We start from the raw sequence: 21,698 nt of genomic DNA on the forward strand, positions 1-21,698 counted from the left end.
CTGCCTGGCTGCCGGCCGCCATCTTGGCTGGCAGTTAATTTGCATATTGCCCTGATTAGCCAATGGGAAGGGTAGCGTTCGTACGCCAATTACCACGTTTCTCTTTTATTAGATAGGATATATATATATATATATATGTGTGTGTGTCTATATATATATATATATATACACATATATATATATATATATATATACACATTTCATAAATATACATATTTAACTAACCCAACTTTGATGAGAACACACTGATCTGAAAGACAGATGCCATTTTAATATAACGTGGGTCATAATATAAAAAATCGCATTGTGGCCTATGGAGAAAAGAAATATACTAACCAGTCATCAATCAGACAACTAAACAACCACTTCGAACCTTTCTCAACAAATTGTCTTTATTTCTCTTGACTTTGCCTCTAGAAAGTGAGGGGGAGCTGGTCCTTTCCTCCTTTGTCTCTCCTGTCTGCTAGGCTGCTGCGGGAGTGAATGAGTCTATGCCAGTGGTTGGCAAACTGCGGCTCTCGAGCCACATGTGGCTTTTTGGCCCCTTGAGTGTGGCTCTTCCACAAAATACCATGTGCGGGCACACACGTACAGTGTGATTGAAATTTTGTGGCCCATGCGCAGAAGTCGGTTTTCGGCCTGGGTGAGTCTATTTTGAAGAAGTGGCATTAGAAGAAGTGGGTGTACGTTCGCTGAGGTCGACCCCTCAGATTGAGGACATTTTTAGCAAAGGCCAGCTTAGGAGCACCCTAATTAAGTTAATAACAATGTACCTACCTATATAGCTTAAGTTTAAAAAATTTGGCTCTCAAAAGAAATTTCAATCGTTGTACTGTTGATATTTGCCTCTGTTGACTAATGAGTTTGCCGACCATTGGTCTACGTGACTGTTTCCCACATCCCATGTGGCCTGGGTGGTTAGGGATTCTGCTAATTTTCCAGACTTTTGCCTGTAGGGATTCTTCCCAAGTCTCCATTCCTCTCCCTTAAAGGAATCTTCAGGGAACAAGTGTGTGCCACTAACCAACAAGCAAGTTCAGAGAGAATGAACTCACCCTAGTTGTTGTCAGGGCCAAGTGGCAAAATGAGACTCATAGGTTAAGGACAAGATAACAATGATATGATATATTTATTTGCAACACAAGTGAGAGAGAATCAACTAATTGAAGTGGTTAAGACACTGCCATACTCACATTTGGTTTCTCCAAAGGGCACATTCTCTCAAATCTATCTCTGATTTTATGCCTTCTGTGATGACATGAAGGTTCTTTCATTTATTTTTATTTTCCTTTTTTTCATCTTGCTCAGACCTTCACCACCTCTCTCCTGCCAACACCTCAACTGCTCAAGATCTAGGAAGACTCCAGGGTTGCTTGGGCAAAAATCTTTCAACGCTGAGGTCCCTGACTATGGAGCCACCAATGGTTTCCAGATTTAGAACATGGTTATTATTTTCTTATCCTCTTCTCTTGTACTTCTCCATACTTCCTTTCTCACCATAGTACCATTTGCAGATTAGCTCTCATTTGAGAGCCAGCTAGTTTCAGAACTTAGTGGATCAATGAGTTGCTCACCAAATGACCAGGAAAGAGATAATCTAGTAGAAAGTAGTGTAAGAAATTAGTTTCTTTTCCCTAGAATCTGCCCATTTATAGTCATCAATACAATGTATTGTACAAAAGGGGGAAACTATTCTTTTTTAGAGTTGTAATTAGCACTTCCATTCAGAATACAGTCATACTTTAATTTTAATGGGTTGTTTTAAATGCATTTTGTTTTATTCCTTTGAAATATGCACCATCAGACCAAACAGGTGTTTTAGTGAGAAGAGTGTTTACAGAGCAGTTCAGGTGAGGTATTCCCAGATTGACTGGATGCAATTTTAATGGCACAATCATCCTCAGGTGTGTGCTAACTCCTACTATATTCCAATGACTTATTTATCAACATCACAGGGTACAGGAGGATTTTCCTCTCACTTTAAATTTTTTATAGTGATTTGAAATCACCAGAAGAAAAAGAAAGAGGAGAAGGAGGAGGAGGAGAAACCAGTGAAGAAAAATAAAATCACAGGAATACATTCTAAGGATGCTAAACGCTACTTCAATTAAATTTATCCCTTTTGTCTTCCAACTCACAAGCCTCCCTTTGTGTCATCATGCTTCAATATACTTTTCAGTAAGTCTAAAATGTAAATAATACTACATGTTCAGCATCTGAATGTTACAGAAAACTTCTCCAAAATGGTCCATATGTTCTTCTAGAAAAATCAGCAGTCCTGACAGTGAACCATGAAATATTCTGGAGACAAATGGCAGAGTGCCAGTGTCTTAAGGGACAGCATTTTCCACTTTAAATAACAGACAAAATAAAGCTTTAAAATGTTCTTGGTGATGTATGATTCAGTAAACCCTTCAAGGCAATGTAAGGAAAACCCTTTCTTCTTAAGACTGATGTTGGAAAGAAACAGACAAAAATTAAGAATTGCTCTGCCAGGCCACATAAAGAATCAATTGATGTCTTTCTGAAATTCAATGAATCGATAGATTGTTCGGAACCAGGCCACACACACTGAGAGTGATTCTGTGTATGTACATAGTAGATACCAGAGATCACACAAAGCTCTTCAGAAAGCCCTGGGCACAAACATGCATTAAAAGAAACTAAACTGTATTTAACCAGAAATAAAAACAGCCTGGTTTTTAAAAAACGTCTGCAAATGGGGACATTTGACAAGGATAAACCAACAGTTAACTGAAAAATAAGCAATTTACAGGTAAATATCAAACATTATTTTTTCATTTCTCATGTGATTTTTGTCATTTCTAGTTCACTTATCCTGTCTCTAAAAATGGCAAAATCTCTGTTATAAAATAATTTGGATTTAATTGACATTCCCCAAGGCAAGAAAGCTGGTAGTATAATAATCCTTTTGAAAGCAAACACCCTTTGATGACTACAAAATTCAAGTATGATTAGAGAAATTTTTTTTGGTCATTTTACTAAAGTCTATGTGACCTATGACACAAAACTCCTTAGACATAAGCTCTGTCTTCCTACAGTAACAACATATCTCTTTCCATCTTACCAATAATTGTATTTTCAGATCTACTGCCAGACAGTAGGCTACCCAATAATATTAGAATAGCCTTGCTGGAAAAGATCATGTCTTACATTTTTGTTCTGCTCTATAAAACCCAGCCCAGGGTTAGTCATGTAAAAGTCAACAAACACTTCATGATTCATAATAACTATTTACCGAGTATAGTTAGCAGGTAAGAAATTAAACTGGTAAACAAGAGAAGGTAAGAATTATTGATACTGTAAAAGTAATTGTCACTGGAAAATCAATTCATAGCAATAGTAGTCATTCTTCGTCATAAAGATTTCAACCTAAAGAAAATAGTGCCACCAACCAATTCTTTGGTTGAAGTGAAAGTGCTAAGTGGGTATGACATTTCCTAAGATGATTCACCAAATTAATTTTTCAATATTGTTTTTTTTTCTTTCTCTATTTTCATTATTGAGAACATGCATATCTTCCTCCTTTTTTACTAAAACAAGTTCAATACTTCAGTATATGTAAAATTTAATAATGACCTTTCTCTATGACTAATCCTACTCCATAATGATCTACTATTTAAAATTGAAGTATTGAATTTTTACTTTCAATACATGGTCTATACCACATTGACTGTCATCTATCCATGTATGTTATTTAGATATATATGCATGCCCCATGTCCACAAGAGTATTGTCCTTTATGCTAATGAGCATATTTCTAATAGAGCATGAAGAACTTTCCCAGACAGAGTAGGAGCTGAGAAAAGTTTCCTACATTTGGTTAAGATTTGAGCTCACCATTCTATGCCTTGCCTTTGAAATCATTTGAAAACTGTGATGCTCATTACATGTAAATAAGACTTGTGATAGACATAAATGATTATTGCATCCCATTTAAGCAAATCTATGGTAATAGACAAAATAGGTTAAGGAACTGAACTAGAATGGATTTTTCAGGTGATATGTGTACAAGTCCCAGGTGATATACTTATTTCCCAACGAAACCAAAATTATTGATAATCATCATCATTATTTACCACTACTCTACCAGCACAACCAAACATGCTAGATTACTAAGTCCTTGGGAACTGAAGCCATACATTACTCATTTTTCTATCCTTAAGTAAATAGCACATAGTAGTACTCAATAAATATTTATTGGGAGATAAACAAAAATCTACATTGATTTCCCTTCGTAAGCTGACCTAGTCATATCTGAGTCAACACTAATCATGTAATTTCCCTTCTTCCACAAATTTTACCAGAAATTCTGTGACAATAACAATTACCTTTCCAGAGTTGTGAGCCCTACACAGGAAATCTGTTCCCTGGTTACAAGGCTACACAGATCACTTTGCTCATTCTTTTCAAGGGAAACCAAGCAGGAGGATATTGCTGGCTTTTCTTTTCAATCATCACTGTAAGAAAAAAATAATAATTTATCATCTTCATTTATGAAAATATTACATTAAGCAAAAACAGGAATGAATGACATTATTTAGAAAAAAGGATAAATATGGCACTCTGGAAAATGAATGGTTGAGGAGAAAAAAATAAAGTGAAGATGCAAAATTTAAAGCTTGTGAAGAGAAGACGAAAAGTCCTCAGCAGTGCCAACAAGTGCTTAGAAAATGGCTACAGTTCAGAAAATAAGACATTGTCATAGCTTTTTAAAACTTAGATTATCTTTTGAAATGTGATTATGTATATCTTCAAGTTTAAGCTACAGAAGCATGTGGAATAGAGATTACTAAAGCTTGTAATCATATTCTGATTATACTAAAATAAAGTCATTGAAAGAAAGAGATAGTTTAATCCTTATTTCCAGTTCAAAACAAGATAATCTTCCATAGCCTCGCCATCGGGTGGATTCTGGGAGATAATTATCTTGAATGTTCAGTTCAGGTTCTTTATTTCAGTGCAGGAGGTTACTACAGGCTTTAGAGTCCAAGATACATAAACTTTATTGTTATTGTTGCCCATTTGACAAGGTAGTATCCCAAATGAATGGACATTGGCCATTCAGATGGAAAACAAAAGGCTGTTTATCAGCTGGTTAATTGCACTCAGATATGAAATAAGATTCCCAGCAGTGAAGCTCCCTCACATTTCTATTTCTCACCTAAATTATAAACCACCTTTGAACAGAACCATTTCCAGCATCTAGGTGTTTATCATAATAAAGCACATCTGCCACAGATGACAGCTGACCTTTCAACTTTGGTCAGCACTTGGGCAGCTGGCACAGCCACAGGAAAGGGGTTGGATACCAGTTTCCTGGCCCTGTCATTTTCCCTTTATTTGTATGGTTTAACTCCGAGATGAGGACATAACTAAGTAATGCCGCAGAACACTGAAAATACTCCTTGCACAAAATGAGTCTGGTGAATGCATTTACTTTCCATCAAATTTTCTGAATTTTGAAAAGGCTGGGATTTTTGTTGCTGTCAACTCCTTTTGTTACTTTTTTTTTTTTTTTTCAAATTTAGCAGCTGGTAAGGATTATTCATTGTATAATTTTTTTAAAAAGTGGTTACTAAAACATAATTTATTCTGTTTAAATTCTTAATCATAAAGATGTCAACCTAAAGAAAATAGCTCCAGGCCCTGGCCTAGTAGCTCAGTTGGTTAGAACATCGTCCAAATACGCCAAGGTTGGGGGTTCAATCCCCAGTTGGGACACACACAAGAACCAACCAATGAATGCATAAACAGCAAATCGATGTTTCTCTCTCTCTTTCTAAAAATAAATACATACATATTTTTAAAAAAGAAAATAGTGCCATAAGCCAAATCTTTGGCTGCAGTGAAAACCAAACACTTAGATCACCTAAGAATCACCAAAGATTCTTATCTTAACAATGGAAAGAGATTTAAACATAAGGCTTTATCTTTCCTCTGTGAAGTTTTTGGACAAAGCTGGATGATAAATAAAGGGCAAATAAAAAAAGCAAATGTAAAACACCCTCTGCTCTAGTGGAGAAGCCTGAACTCTAATTGGAGTGGAGAAACCACTGCTAATTGACTAAACACCTTCAATAGATACCACACTCAAAGTATTATTATATACATTCCCTGTTCATGTGTGGACTTCCCAGTTTGTGCACAAACCCTCAGTGCACAGGGATCACAGGTTTTAGAAAATAGCCTTCTAGATGGTCTGCATACCTGGTTTTGACTCATGTGAGCATCAGAATAATGACTGCTTTCATGGATACATCTAGCCCAGCTATACAATTTAAATAGCTATTAATGTCATCTCAAAAATATTAATATATTTTTATTTCTATTAGCACATATATGACCACTTATTGTCCAAGAATTCTTTTAACATATGAAGTAGTATAAGGCTAATCATCTACTTAGAGTTTAGTAAATAGATGGCTGTTCAGCATTCATGCTGCTTCCTATTGATCCTTCAGTTTCCTTTTTGGAAATCTCCTCCCTCTTCATGTGTGTAAATTCAATACCACTGTTTGCTCCCTCCTTTCTAGACTACCCATAAAGAGTATTTACGCCCAATCCCACCTGACCATGCCTGTTCCAGCTATTGGAAAGTTATTGTGGTTCCTACTTCCTAAATCTTATCCTTCCTGAATTCTCTTGGATCATGATCTGTAGCCTGCTGTACAAGTTTCCTGTTAATTATGTGAGCCTCCATCTCCACTAGTCTATTGCTTATATGAAAGAACCATTACTGATATGTAATGCATGTAATTATGAAAGTTTGTAATGCAAGATGTCATGTGATATTGGAAATGGAACTGACAAAAACCTCCAAGGTGTTTAACGAAAGAGGAATCAGCTAACCAATAGAGGATAATAAAAATAGTGACACTTAGGGAAGAAACGGATTTTAATCAATGTAATAGGATAGACGGCAACCAATGGGCAGGGAGAAGGGGCAAAACGTACTCAGGGGACAATGAATAGAACAACTCAGATGGAGTAGGGATTGTGCTCAGAGTGTTCTTCCTGCCACAAACATTGGTTTAGTATCTTCTACTGTTGGGCACTGCCGCGACACAGAGAGCATTAAGATCAGAGACTTGCCGCTGGGGAGCATAAGGGCCAGTCATCTCAAGTAGAGAGGGATACTCTTGGAATCCTATATAATAAAAACCTAATATGCAAATTTTCCCTTCAACCGGGAGTTGGAACGCTGGCTATGATATGTGCTGACCACCAGGGGGTGGCACGGAATATGGTGGGTGTCAACGATGCACTGCAACCTCTCTCCAGCTACCTGGGGTTGGGGGTGATGGGGACGGAGGTGTGGTGAGAATGCGGGGTGTCCACCAAGCTTGCTTTCATGCCCCCTGACATCCTCCCCGGGATGCCAGGGCTTACATGCCAGGGAAGCACTCAGGTGCCGGACACCCACAAGGAGCCCACAAGGCATCTTCTGGGTGAGCTGGGCCACAGCCACGGGACCGCAGGGGCTGGTAGGGCTCCCCGTGAATTTGCTCAGGAACCAGTCTGCAAGGCCTGCTGGGAGAGAGTGTGCTGCCTGCCCATCTTCTGTGCAGCACCGCTGGGTGACCCAGAGGCCCACGCTGCCCCCAAGCCTGCAGCATGTGGCCATGCTCACAGCATTTCCATGTGGGGACTCAGGCACCGTGACTCAGGCGGAGGGGGGAGCACAGGGGCCCAGGGCCCAGGAGCTGCCCAGGGCCCAGAGTTTAGCTGGGATCTGCCCTTCCACACCAGATGCTCATGCTTCAATCACCTGCCAGGCCTAGGCACTGCACCTGTGCACAAATTTCATGCACCAGACCTGTAGTGGGTTAATAAAAGATTTCTGACTACTGCTCCAAAGCTATTCTGTGACAAAACAGCATCTTCTCCAAAGCAAATGTATGATGTTACCAACGCATTATTTACATGTAGAAAAAGGAAAATAAATGCTAGATTTAAATAAGTGCATTTAAAACTGTAATGAGCAGACATTTGAAACCTTCAAAGGTAGAAAGAACTCCATAAAAAGTGTGAGAATTTCTAGCTTCGATTGCTTCCCACTTTAACACTTGGAGTTAAGTGCAAAAGCATTCATAAAAAATATATAGCCTATATGTGAAGAAATTTTAATTTTACAATTGTGGCTGCTTTATGTAATTCTCTGAGTCATCAAAGACTGCTTCTTTCTTAGCTAGTTTCTTAATCAAATTTTTTTCTTTAGGGCACAGGTAAAGCAAAGATGATTTCTGTGGGCCATCTTATTTATATCTTCTTTTTACATCTTGCTATACTATGGTATTTAAAGTTCCATTACATGTAAAGAGTAACTTCCTACTTGGTAATCAAACTGAACCTTCCCACTGGAGGCACATGGGTAGCAAACAGTCATAGCAGCTTAGTGGAACAGCTTCCCTGTCTCACATAGTTGAGGAGATGAACATATTTAAGCATTTCATGAAGTATGAGGTATAGGCTACCCACATAGAGTACCTGTGCCCAATCCCAAGGGCTGCTAATCAAGAATAACGCTCCACTTGACCTTAACTTAGAACAATTGTCAATAGTGATGATTTTTCATGGTTGGAATTAAGCAATAATAGCCATATGGATATAACCTAATTTACTTAATCAATCTTTTACAGTTCACATTTAGGTTGATTCCACTTTAATTACCTGGATTATCCGATTATTTATTTTGGATAGATTCCAAGCAGTAGAATCATTAGTATATACACATTTTCTTTTCTTTTTTTTATTTTACTCTTGGGGCATTTGTTTGCTTTTTTCTGCAGAAAAATTATGCCAATTTATATTGAAACTGCACTGCATAAGTCACTGATACATTGCCTTTTTAATTCAAGTTTAGGAAGAGGAAGGACATGGGTGGGTCACTCCAGGTGTGGCATGAATGTCTAATCAAAATTTCATTCTCAGTCAGAAAAGTGGTAAAATAAAGTTTACATTGCCAGGTTATCAAATCCCATCCCGTCTCTATTTCTCGGTGTTTGTTATATTAAGATAAAATTTCTCCTTCATGAATTTTAAAAATAATATAAATAGAAAGTAATAAATTTTCCTAAAATATCATCAAAGAATTTTGCTTCTCAACATGAGGTTCTCCATTCAGCATCTATCTATTTATTGACCTATCTATTTATCTATCGAATTATCTGTCATTAATGCATGTATGTGTGTAGATATGTATCTATGTATGCAAAGGGAAAGTCAAGGCTTGGACATTTTCCATCTATAGCCATCCTCACCCCTGTGTCTTTGCTCCTTTTGCTGCTTTTGCAGCATGGTTCTTTCTCCTCTTCCAGAGCTATTCTAAATGCTTTCTTCAGTCTAGAGTGTATACCCCACTCTGCCAGCCGCTTCCCGGGCTACCTGGCTTATAGTGATCCTTTGCTCCACTCCTCAGCCCTGACACTATATCATTAAAATCTAGATCATTATTGACTAAAATACATATACTACTATAATTTGGATGAATAGATTTCATAAGGAAAGCATTTATCACCTACTATTTATAAATGATTGTAGGCTGGGAATTTTATCTCTTCTCTTGACCACTTTGCTCTTTGTCATTGGCGGGGGGGTGGGGGGGGGTGGGGGAGGGAAATAAAAGTATTCACAGAAATAAATAGTTCAGAAAATAATTACCTTATTCATAAAATATGTTAATATTTCTGTTATTTCAGGATGGGGATGATCAACATAGATTCTATAGTTTTAAGATTCTGAGATTTTTTTCTTGAACTCTCACCAAGAATTGTCAAGATATGACTGGCCCCACAGGTGATTATTTTTTTTAAATAATTTGAATTTCTCAATTGTAGAGTAAATATCTTGTTAAATATAAATGAAAACAAATTTAGTATCTTCATTTTTAAAAGGTTCTAGTATGAAACAGTTACTATTCAAACATAATTATTCCTACTTTCTCACTATTATTATACACACACATATACACACACATACACGCTCACACAATCCACAAATAAACTTCTGGTTTAAAATAATAATTACTCTATTAGCATTAAGAAAATATTTTTATGGAACACCTAAGTAGTAATCTTTAATTTGTAGTCATTTGAGCCCTTCTTCGTCCCCCCAAAAAAGAAATTGTTTTTTTAAATGTGTTTACATTTCATTTTGTTGGTTAAAAGTTGAAATTTGGCCTCCTATTTTCACTCAAGTTAAATCTTTATACAATGTGACTTCCATAACTATGTATTGCTAATAACTAAAACCAATATAGACTAATCATGAATATTAAAATAATTTTATATGCGACTTTCAATTTTTTTTAAAATATATTTTATTGATTTTTTACAGAGAGGAAGGGAGAGAGATAGAGAGTTAGAAACATCTATGAGAGAGAAACATCGATCAGCTGCCTCCAGCACATCTCCTACTGGGGATGTGCCCGCAACCCAGGTACATGCCCTTGACTGGAATCGAACCTGGGACCTTTCAGTCCGCAGGCCGACGCTCTATCCACTGAGCCAAACCGGTTTTGGCAACTTTCAAATTTAATAGCTATAAACCTATCAATATCTATTTTGACAAGACGATTTTTAAAGTTATTATTTTCCTTAGGAGTTTTTTTCATGTAGACCAACATGAAAAAAGTAGCAAAATAAAACGACTACAAATAAGGACTCTCTATGAAACATTCCAAATATTGAATGTAACATATCTGTTTGGACTTCTGAAATAAGTACTCAAATGTTGCAGTTGAAGTTATAGCCACTGTGCATGAAAAATAAAAATATAATTCAGCAATCTTGCTCACTTATTTGTGCAAATATATATTTCATATGCAATCAAGGAAAAATTTCATATCATCAGTTTGTCAAATATTCTGCAAATCAATGTCTTGAATATTAAGTTGGAGTCTACATGACTGTTTCCTGTCAAGTACTTTCAACTTCCAAATTTTAAGACTAATTATTATCCATATTTGATAATAAAATGCAGGGCATTCGTTCATGTCCACCCTTTTAAGATTTTTTTTGTTCTTTGCAGCAGCCAGGAACAAATAAACAAAAGATATAATCAGGAAATTAACTTCCTCCTGTTTTTCTTGTTTTATTTCAGTTCTGCTCTCTCCCTTCTTTCTTCATTTCTCCCAAAAGATTTAGAATGTGTAGTTAACACCTGCTGGGGTGGTAACAGCAGTTGAGCTTTGCCTTAAAGGTGCCCTGTGAGTGCTTAGAGTGACACAGATCACGGTCTCTACACTCCTTCTGCTGTTCATTGCCTGGTTACGCTTGGCATGAGCAGGTTGGCCACAATGAACTATCTTCATGCCCACCAGGGCCAGACCTAGAAATGTGGGGCTCTGGGCCGCTGTGTCCCTTCCCCAGCCCGGCGGAACTGAGAATAGAATCTTTGTCCTCCCACTACAGATGGTCAACAGACTGGAGTGTGCCAGTAATCTGAGAAGAGGCCAGGCTAATTTTAATTACAAATTGCTCCGTCACTTCACGTTTGTTATCTCGCTGTACCTGTACATGCAACAGACAACTTAATATACATTCTTTAAATAATCATCAAAACCTTTCCGGCTTCAGCACTTTCCACCTTTCCCTGGAAAGCCTGTGCGTTTGTAGGGATTTACAACTGCAAGTGCCTGAAGTCAAGTTTCAGTGCCAGCAAGTGTGGGGTAGATGGAACTTTAAAATAAACTGATCAGGCATTGGAACAACAAAGACAGGAGGATTAAGGCTGTCTGTGAAGATGAAAGTGTAAAGAGATCTTGGGGGAAAATAGCTTGAGAGGAGCCTTTTAAAAATCAAACAGAAAACTCCCATCACTTGTCTCTTAGTTCTTTTTAAAAATTTTAGCAACATGTGCAAGGAGTTTTATTTATCAAGTCAAATCTTCCATTCTTTACATTTTTTAAAAGGAAGTCAGAAAAAAGCAAGTTCATAACCCTTCAGCAGTTTACCCAGTTATGTAGCATTGTTGTCACTAGAAAAAACACTAAATAACTTGATAATGTTTTCAGCAAAAAATGCATGGGACTGGAAGGAAACCTCTGTGCCCATATGGAAATGCTTAGTTGCTTCTTCTATATTGAACTCGTCTGTGCATTCATAGAGAACTTATGACATATTTCCTTGTTATGTATACATTTTTTTTTTGTTTAACAATGCCAAAAAGTGATAACTTGGAGACTGAAAATTATCCTGACAGTCACCTGTCATTCATTGTCCTTTATTCTGACAACCTCAGGCATTCAGGCATGGATTTATGGGTTTTCCCTTCTCGTGCTTTATTTTTAAAGGAGTTGGGGGATGGGGAAAAATATCAGAGGATTCAGTCCTGAATAGACTTTTGTTTTGCTCTTTCTTTTACCTCTTGACTGTGTCAAATGCAGTGTGTCTCTCATGCAGTTTCTCTCTTTAGAGAGCCTCGGCTGGGCCAGCTAGTTAGTATTCAGACACAAGGCAAAGAGGATAAAATTCTCTCTGCTTGCTGAGACTGCAAATCAGCAATTAGACTAAAAGCAATGTATTGGAGAAAGAGGGCCATCACAGACATCATTGTTGACTGGAACCTGCCAATGTAACTTTAAAATTGTAAAAACTTCATAGCAGGGAGGAACAGTCACTTAGAGGCATATAAGTTGGTTAAGACACTGAGGCAGTATTCACTACAGACATTTCTGCTGTGTAATGGACTCTGTGAACTGTAAGATTTTCCATTAATCTTGTTTACTTATTGTAATGAGAAGCAAATGGGTGAAATTAGTAATGGTGATAGAAAATTCAGCTTTTTATTGTATTGCCTGTTATGAAAACATTTTCTAGATTGGCATGTTACTCCCATTTTCATTTGAGCTCACTTTAAAGGATTGTAATGGGGGGTTGAAGGTTACAAACTGTTTTATGTTTGACCAAGCAATATCATGTAGCTCTGCTGAATAGTTATATGAGATGCTTAAACAGTATATGCCAGCCATTTCCTGGGTATTTATGATGGTATATGAGGTAATTCTTAAGACTCTTCTTCCTCCTTTTAATATAGAGACTTTTATGCTGGGTTTTAGCAACTGACACATTTCTTGTGCAAATGCTCAAGAACAGTTACTCTATTAAACTCTTATTATCTGATTCTGTTTTGTGATAGACCAATTTCCAGCGAGCCTTCAAGACTGTCTAATTGATGGGAGGTAGCAGGCAGACCTTCCTGATGTCATATATTTAATTCATCCCTTTTTTTCCTTTTACCCCCATTCTTCCAAACCAGCCGTGGGCAAACTACGGCCCACGGGCCGGATCCGGCCCGTTTGAAATGAATAAAACTAAAAAAAAAAAAAAAAGACCGTACCCTTTTATGTAATAATGTTTACTTTGAATTTATATTAGTTCACACAAACACTCCATCCATGCTTTTGTCCCAGCCCTCCGGTCCAGTTTAAGAACCCATTGTGGCCCTCGAGTCAAAAAGTTTGCCCACCCCTGTTCAACCATGTTTCCTAAAAGTGGATAAATGCTGGTCTGATGAATTTATTTTTACATATTCTAAAGAAAAAGAAAGGAATCTAGATTATTGACATTCTTTACCGGAACTACAGTAGACTAGAGTTAGCAGAAAAAACTGCTAATCACCACAGTTTTCGTGGTGGAAGCAATTTGTCTATAATTAGTAAGTTGATAAATACCAACAAAATGGGTGCTAAAATGAACAACTCTTGTGCTGAGAGACATTTGACTCTACATTGCACTTTGCATTTTGATATATGCAGCATTACATTTTGTTACAAAGAGCGACAACTTTAATGGCAGCTAAAGACTCTAATCTGTCTTCTGAAGGAGAGCACACATACATCTTAATATAACGGCTTCTTTTATAAAACGTATCTTTTTTTTTTTTTCAAGGAATGAGCAATGTAAGGATAAGAAATAAAGGCTGGTCTTTTATTTATTGTATATAAAATGGTGGCAAAAGATGGAAGATTTGTGTTGCTAGATAATGAAACACCATAGCATGTAAGATTAAACAATACCACCGATTTAGGGTAGATTCTTCACTGGAAATACCAAATTCACATTTGTTTGTAGACATTTGCTTTCTACGTTTCATATGACGTGCTTATTATACTAAATGTTTCAACCCCATATATAATCAAACTCATGACCATTTTGGTAAATTCAAACAAGGAAGTTTGTGTGGTGTGCTAAAGTGTGAGACAAATATTTAATTCAAATAAACAAGATACAGCATATTATATCTTTGAAACCAAATAAATTATGTCTGAAATGTTTTCATAAAACACTAGCTTTGTAAGAGTTTAAATCCCACTAGGTGCATTATACAATAAAGGGACGTGATAGTTTATAAGTGATTTGCTGAAATTCTTACTCTCATAAGAAAAAAATAAATATCAAAATAAGTTTAACCTGCATGATCTGATAGAACAAAAGAGATTATCCTAAGAAAGAAACTGTGAGGATATAAATAAAAATTATTTATGTTAATGTGGTTGGAAAAATACATCTTCCTAAATGCTTTTTAAAATGGTTAACGTGTTTGCCTGGCTGGTTTGGCTCAGTGGTTGAGTGTCAATCCATGAACCAAGAGGTCACATGTGTGATGCCTGGTTAGGTCACATGCTCGGGTTATGGGCCCAATCCCTAGTAGGAAGCATGCAGGAGGCAGACAATCGATGTTTCTGTCTCTCTATATCTCTCCCTCCCTCTCTCTCTAAAATCAATAAAATATATACTAAAAAAATAATAAAGTGGTAACATGTTTATAGACATAAATTTAGAAGCATCCTTATCTACAGCCACTTCATAGGTAACTTGATTAGCATATGTGTTTATTGCAGATCTCAGAGATAGAGATCTTGAACTGTCTTCATATTACAGACCATGTGGTAAATGGACTTATTGCTAATGATCAAGTATCTTCTAATAGAACCTTTAAAAATATTCTTGCATTTCAAAACATTTGACTAAGTTTGTTTCTTTCCTTCTCCTTAAACCATATGCTTTTGGTATTCTTAAATACTGAATGAGAGGTTAAAAAATGACCACCAACAAAATAACTGCATGTGTTGTTGTTGTTTTTTCCTCTTCTGAATGTTGTATAGTGGGTGTTAGAATATTTAAGACATTTCAAAGGCATGTTAACTATCCCAAATATGTCAGGGGAAGAAGAAGCTGTAATTCATTATTTTTCTGCAATGAATCAACATGAAAGAGAACATTTTAAGGGCCCAAGAAGCTTTGTTTTTATTTACAGTTTGTATCAATAATTTTATACTATGAGAATTTTCCTTATTTGATATATAGTATATATTTGATCAGTAACAGATTGATGATTATGAAATAAAAAGGTAAAGATTTTGAGAAAGTTTATGTTGCAGTTATTTGTGAAGTAGGTGTTCCATCTGAGTTATTATTGTTGTCATTGTTTTTCTTCATATTTATCCAGGTTGAAACCTGGGCTGCGTTTCACTGGGCACATACACCTTTAGAGATTACTTATTTATAGGATGGGATCAAAATTCATATTTGTACATGTAAATTTTTCATGGCATACTATTAGATGAAAACAAAGTAAATATTTTAATATTTAAATTTAATTTTGTGCCTTGGCTGGTATGGCTATACACCATTGGTTGGCTATACACCAAAACGTTGGGAGTTTGGCACATACCCACATACCCAGGGCACATACCTAAGTTGGGGGTTTAATCTCCAGTCAGGGTGTATGAGGGAGGCAAGTGATTGATGTTTCTCACATCAATATTTCTCTCTTTCTCCCTCCCTCCTTCCCTCTCTCTAAAGACAATTAAAAGGGAAAAAAGAAAGAACAAAGTTTAATTTTGTAACTCCTTTTGAAAAGCCTTATTTTTATTTACTTTTCGAAATCAAGAACAACACATTGAAAGAGAGTAGCTAAGCAACTTGGATCTGGTCAAATCTGCTGCCATTCTTTTCATCAATATGATTTAATTTAGTGTAGGTCATTTTCTTTCAACGTATTACTTCATTTAAGAGGTAGCAATAGTTTGCAAGTGGGGTATAACCTATCTTCATGGAATATCTATCGCTTTCTAAAACAAAGTTACACACAGTGAGCTACAAGAGTCTTTGTGCTTGGTTTATTCCCAGCCTTTTTTTTTTTTTGCCATTCAAAAACAATGCTGACACATGCATAAAATGACAAACAGCATTAGTGGAATAAAGGAGTTAAACCAAACCCAGTCATATATTAAATTGTTTTTAAAAATACTGACCTAAGCACCTCTATGAGATGTTATTAGTAAAATCTGAAGAAGAAGAAAACTTGAAAGTGAGATGTGCTCTCCTTTGCAGCCTGTATGATTGCTGATTTGCCATCATGTTTGCATGCAATGCTTTTGTCAGATATTATTTCAAGTCTCTTTGTCAAAGGAGAGGTTTTGAAGCCCTTTTCTGCATCTGGGTGACTGCTATTAGGGCTCAGGCCAAGCTTCCCTGGGCTATAGATACATGACCAAAATGCTTTTGGGGGGGAAAAAAAACACCTTTTGAGCAGCCCCTCATTTCCACTCACCAGGTCAATGCATATGTTTTTACATTTCAACATCAGCTTCAAACACCGCAACTGTAATTTAGTGACAATTTTTTATCAAGACCGAGTGTTGAACTCTTGCCCACTCCCATACAAACTAAAATCTAATACAACCGTTATGTCATCTTTCCTGGTATGTGGTGATTTTCTAGAATTTCATGATTTATAAAGCTCTTCTAAAAATAGTTGGCATTTCTAAGTAGAGGCTTCCTGACACTTAGTCCACTCAGAGTAAGATGGAGTTAAAAGAAGTTTAACTTTCATCCATTTATGTCTTCCTGAGAAGTTAAGCTAAAAAGTTATGGTAACGCTTTTCATTATCAGCCACCAAAATCAGGAAGAGAAATAATTGTAAAACATACAATAATAGAACTATTTTCTGCAAAGATCCAACTATGTGGAGAACTACTCAATTAGGACTTATAGTTACTTTTAATGAGGGTTGTTGTGGAATAAGTGGAAACATCTGTTACCCATGAACCACCATAATGGCTACACAAGAAAAAACAGTTCTCTCTTCCACTGATTGAGACTGGTCTTCATGGAACATTCTTATTAGTATGCTTAGAACAATCATGCAAATTTCTAAGCCAGATTAATTATTCGTGGCATTCCCAGGAGGTAATCCTACAGTCATTTTTTACCAAAGGCAGGGAACAGGGAACCCTTTCTCTGTACATATTTTATTATGGTAGGCAATGCCTAATTGTCCTACTGTATGTCACCCTATTTTACCAGCTACAGTCTGAATTCATTCCCATCCTCAACTTAAAAGTTTGAAACCCCCTAGTGACAGGAATATTAATGTGCCAACACTGTCATATCTATTTCAGCTCATACATATGCAATGTCTTTGTTTTCAAAGATTTATGTCAGACTTTGCTGAAGTGAGGTATTCTACCATTTTAGATAATAGCATGCCAAAGTGATGTTATCAGCCACATTCAGCACTCACTCAAGCAAACGGGAGGAGCATCCTTTCCTTCATGGCTTAAACTCATAGAAACTGTTATTTATCCTTATTTGATGAGAAAAATCTTTCAGGGGGAAATGTTGTATTTTTAGGAGAAGATTATGGCCATCCTGTGGATTATCTTTTAATTAAGAATGGATGATTTGTGCCCACTCTGCTGTAGCAAACGTCTTGCTGCTAATGAAGTTTAAAAAGACTTACTTTATTTAATTACAGCTAATCACCAGGGTAAAATGTGGAATGTTCTTTGATCCTACATGTATTGTGGCAATCCCTCTGGCAGATAGCATCTCCTCAAAATATTTTGAGTTTTTTTGGTCAGTCACATCTTGGCAAAAGGTGCAACCACCTTACACAAAGGAATGTCTTTCATCCCCTCTGTCGTTGCCTATCCTGGCATAAAAATTACATGGAATTTTTTTAGGTGATACTTTAGACAGAATACTGAAGTTTTCAGATATTTGAAATTTTACCTTATCCAATATTCAGAATAGAGTTCTTTGCTATTGTTCAATGATTCAAGTCAACCAGCATTATTGGGCATGGCGATGTACCAGGCACTGCGCTGGGCACTAGGAGTAGAAATATGAAGAGAACACAGGCCCACAACAAACCAAACTTCAAAGATGAATGACCTGTGTTCACTTTCTACTACATCCAGTCCACGTGGATATAAATAGGTAAATGTGCTTTAAACCGAGGGGCTGCTTTGACTTTGGTTTAAAACCAAACCTTTGTCTTTGGTTAGGTTTGTTTTTAATCACCAAATTAGAATTACTTGGCTTGCTCTAGGCTTCTAAGATAAAGCAAGGCTATCCTTTTTGTTTTACTTCCCTCTTGACTCTTCCCTTTGGAATCAAGTGCAATATATTAAACCCCATCTTTTGGAATTATTCCTTCCTGATAATAATCCATGTAAGAATAATGATAATATACATTATACTTATTTTAAGTACTACTTTTGTGGTTGGTTTTATTCTCAAAGAGATTATTGTTAAGAATACATACTAAGCCAGTCCTAATTCCAGGTAATATCTGTCTCTTATTATTTTGCCTTTATAAATACCAGATATAACAATTTCCAGATGAATCTAATTCTTTACTCGGCAGGTGTGCTCAGTGGTTGAGCATTGACCTATGAACCAGAGGGTCGTGGTTTGCTTCCCAGTCAGGACACATGCCCAGGTTGTGGGCTCGATCCCCAGTGGGGCGTGAGCAGGAAGTGGCCCCTCAATGATTCTCTCTCAGTATTGACGTTTCTATCTCTCTCCCTCTACCTTCCTCTCCCAAATCAATAAAAATATATATTAAAAAATAAAGATGAATTTATTCTTTAATATGCTTCATAATATTTACTATTTTGCATTTAATTACATTTTTCTGAAGCACAAGCCCATCTAATAATTAGTGGGGTTTGTGTTTTTAATTTCATAGAAGTCATCCTGTTTTTTCAAAAAATTACCTTTTATTCCTTTTTCTATGATTTGTTCTGTAGTCTTCAGTGCATGTGATTCAACAATGTAGGCTTATTCGATATAAGGCCCTCCAGGGCAAGGTCCTGTGGGCTCCCTGAGAAAGGAAAAAAACTGCGTAAATAGCAGAGGAGGGCAAGGCCTGTGCCCGGCAGAAGAGGGCACCAGCCAACTGACCTATTCCACCCCAACTGCAGACACCACTTAGAGACAGGATCAAAACAGCAGCTGAACAGAGTAGGTGGGCTGCTTTTATTTGGAAAACAAACCTGTTTTAGAAAATGACTACATTTAAACTACTCAAAATGAAAGAAATATAGGTTTATGACTTTACAATCAGCTAGTTTCAATAACACAAAAATAAAAGACCAGCAGTTCCTGAAAAAAATAATTCTCACCAAGGCAAATAATTCCTTTGAAACTATATATAACCTATTAAGTAATTACTCTATCATTTTTAACTTAAAAAAAAGGAAAACAAATCATCTGAGCAGAAATGCTTACTTCACATATCCAAATGTTTTCTACTTTGCTTAACAAATCTGAGTTTCTTTTTGTTTGCCAGGACTTTGAACAGATTTAAAGATTTGTTGTCAAATCAGTGCACAGGTCTCTACCTCACACGTAGGGTTCCATTATCACACAACAATGAGAACTCTCTTTCCACCACCTTACACAAATGCTTACACATATCTCTCCCTCCTTCTTTCACAGGATCCCATGCCCAGGTAGTATGTAATCTGCCACTTTACCTACAGCTCCCTGCATCTTAGTAGTAAGCAGTTAGACTTAAAAAATGATTAAGGTTGGAGGAAGTTCTTCAAAAATGCAATTGCCATGTCTCTACAAAAATTAAACATTATAAAGTAGGAGAAGCAAAACAGATTTTGCAGTTAGTTCCTGTAATATATTACACATCTGCAGTTTTGTCTCTCCATCGGGATGTGGGGTTGTGCTGAAGTCACATCCTGATAACATCTGCACAGTACTGATAGCTCTTGCTTTATTCTTTATGGTCTGCTGATGAGAGATTCTTTAACATCCCTTTAGTCATCAAGACCCCAGTTGGATTTCTTTGCCTGTGACAGACTTAAAGGTGGTCTCATTTACACTTGAGAAAATTTCACAATATAGGAGGATATTTTCAGTTTGATGTTTCATCCCTTCCCTTTTTTATCCAGATGCTACATTTAGCTTCTCAAATGAATGTCGATCTCAAAATAGATTTTTCATGAAATATATTTTGTCTGATTTTTGAAACACTATGTCTACAGCAGATGATTTCCCCCCTAACCGCCCCCCCCCCCCCGCAAAAAAAAAAAATTCAGCAAGAAATGGCACCTCTGCTTCTACTTGCACTGCAAGAACAGCTATGATACCTGGTAGGGGATAGGTGATTTGATATCCAGTACAGAGAAGGTACCCACTATTTTAAAGGACAGGATCTGAGCTGCTTCTGCTTTGCTAATGACCCCAATAACATTGGAGCTGAGTCAATAAACAATGGCATTAACATATGTATAAAAAGTGTTTGTTTTACGTTTCCAAGACTTGGCAAGTCCCTCTCCTGTTCCAGGAAGACTGAAATCTTAGAAGTTTTTTAAAGATAGAACCATGAAAAGTAATATAGGGTATCTATGTCAACAATTTTAGGATATCTGAAAGAATTATTGCTATCGCTGAATATACCTTTACTGATGCAGCCAGTATTTAACAGCAATATATGATAACTTTAAAGAACCTGATTACACATAAATTTCAAAGGTTTATCTGGTTTTGGTATTAATTTTTTGACCAATTCAGTGGAAATTTTTCTTTTCCCACCTGAAATTCATAGAGTTAAATAAGTTGTTTTACTGACATTCTTTTAAGAGTTGCAAGCAGAAAGCATATTTTTTTTCACTTTAAAATATTTGGAGATTTTTTTTATATGTCATTGATTTCTCATGTATTTCTTTTGTGGTTAAAGAGCGTGCTCTATAAGATTTCCTTCTGTTTTTTACTGTTGATACTTTTTAGCCTATCCTGTTGTCTCCCTTGGTGCACTCCCCATATACACTAGAAAAAGAATGGCTATTCTGCAGTTTTTGGTGGAGTGTTCTAAAACGCAATTTAGGCCAAGAGTGTCAATTATACTGTTCACATTTTGTATATCTTTATTGATATTTTTGTCTATATATTCTATCAATTATTAAGCATGGAATATTAAAAATACCCAATTATGATTGTGGATTTGACTATATTTTCTCTGCTTCAGGGATTTTGACCCTCCTTTATTAGGTGAATAAACATTTAAGATATGTCTTCCTGATGAATTGACCCTTTTATCATTATGAAATGCCCTCTTTATTTCTAGCAATACTCCTTGTCTTAAGGTCCACTTTGTCTGATGTTAATATAACCACACAGCTAGGAAATACAGATTTCATTTTTAAATGTCTGGCTATTTTTGTGGGTCAAATGTTTAGAAAGAGTTCATCAGCTTACCTGTCACCTTGCATTCCCAACAAGCTCCACTGCAGGGGAGAGCTTATGCTTTCTCATGGGTAAGTCCCAGCCTTCTGACACAGGACCAACTGGGGACAGAGGAATTAAACTAAATGAAAAATGAGTGAGGATGTGATATAATATAAACCAAAAATATAATCTTTATT

At 36.5% G+C, this 21,698-nt stretch overlaps 1 long non-coding RNA gene across 1 annotated transcript in view; it reads right to left on the bottom strand.

Moving 5' to 3' along the window:
- LOC308517530 overlaps nt 1-21,698 on the bottom strand; it is a 594,900-nt gene that overhangs the window by 21,647 nt on the left and 551,555 nt on the right. The window contains exons 13-15 of the long non-coding RNA XR_013995843.1: nt 21,532-21,620; nt 19,035-19,141; nt 4,353-4,481 (exon numbers count right to left, since the gene is read on the bottom strand). This is a non-coding gene — a long non-coding RNA (uncharacterized lncRNA). The remainder of the gene's footprint in view (nt 1-4,352; nt 4,482-19,034; nt 19,142-21,531; nt 21,621-21,698) is intronic.

The sequence above is a fragment of the Myotis nattereri genome, assembly GCF_964212035.1.
Source record: "Myotis nattereri genome assembly, chromosome: 4".
NCBI lineage: Eukaryota > Metazoa > Chordata > Mammalia > Chiroptera > Vespertilionidae > Myotis > Myotis nattereri.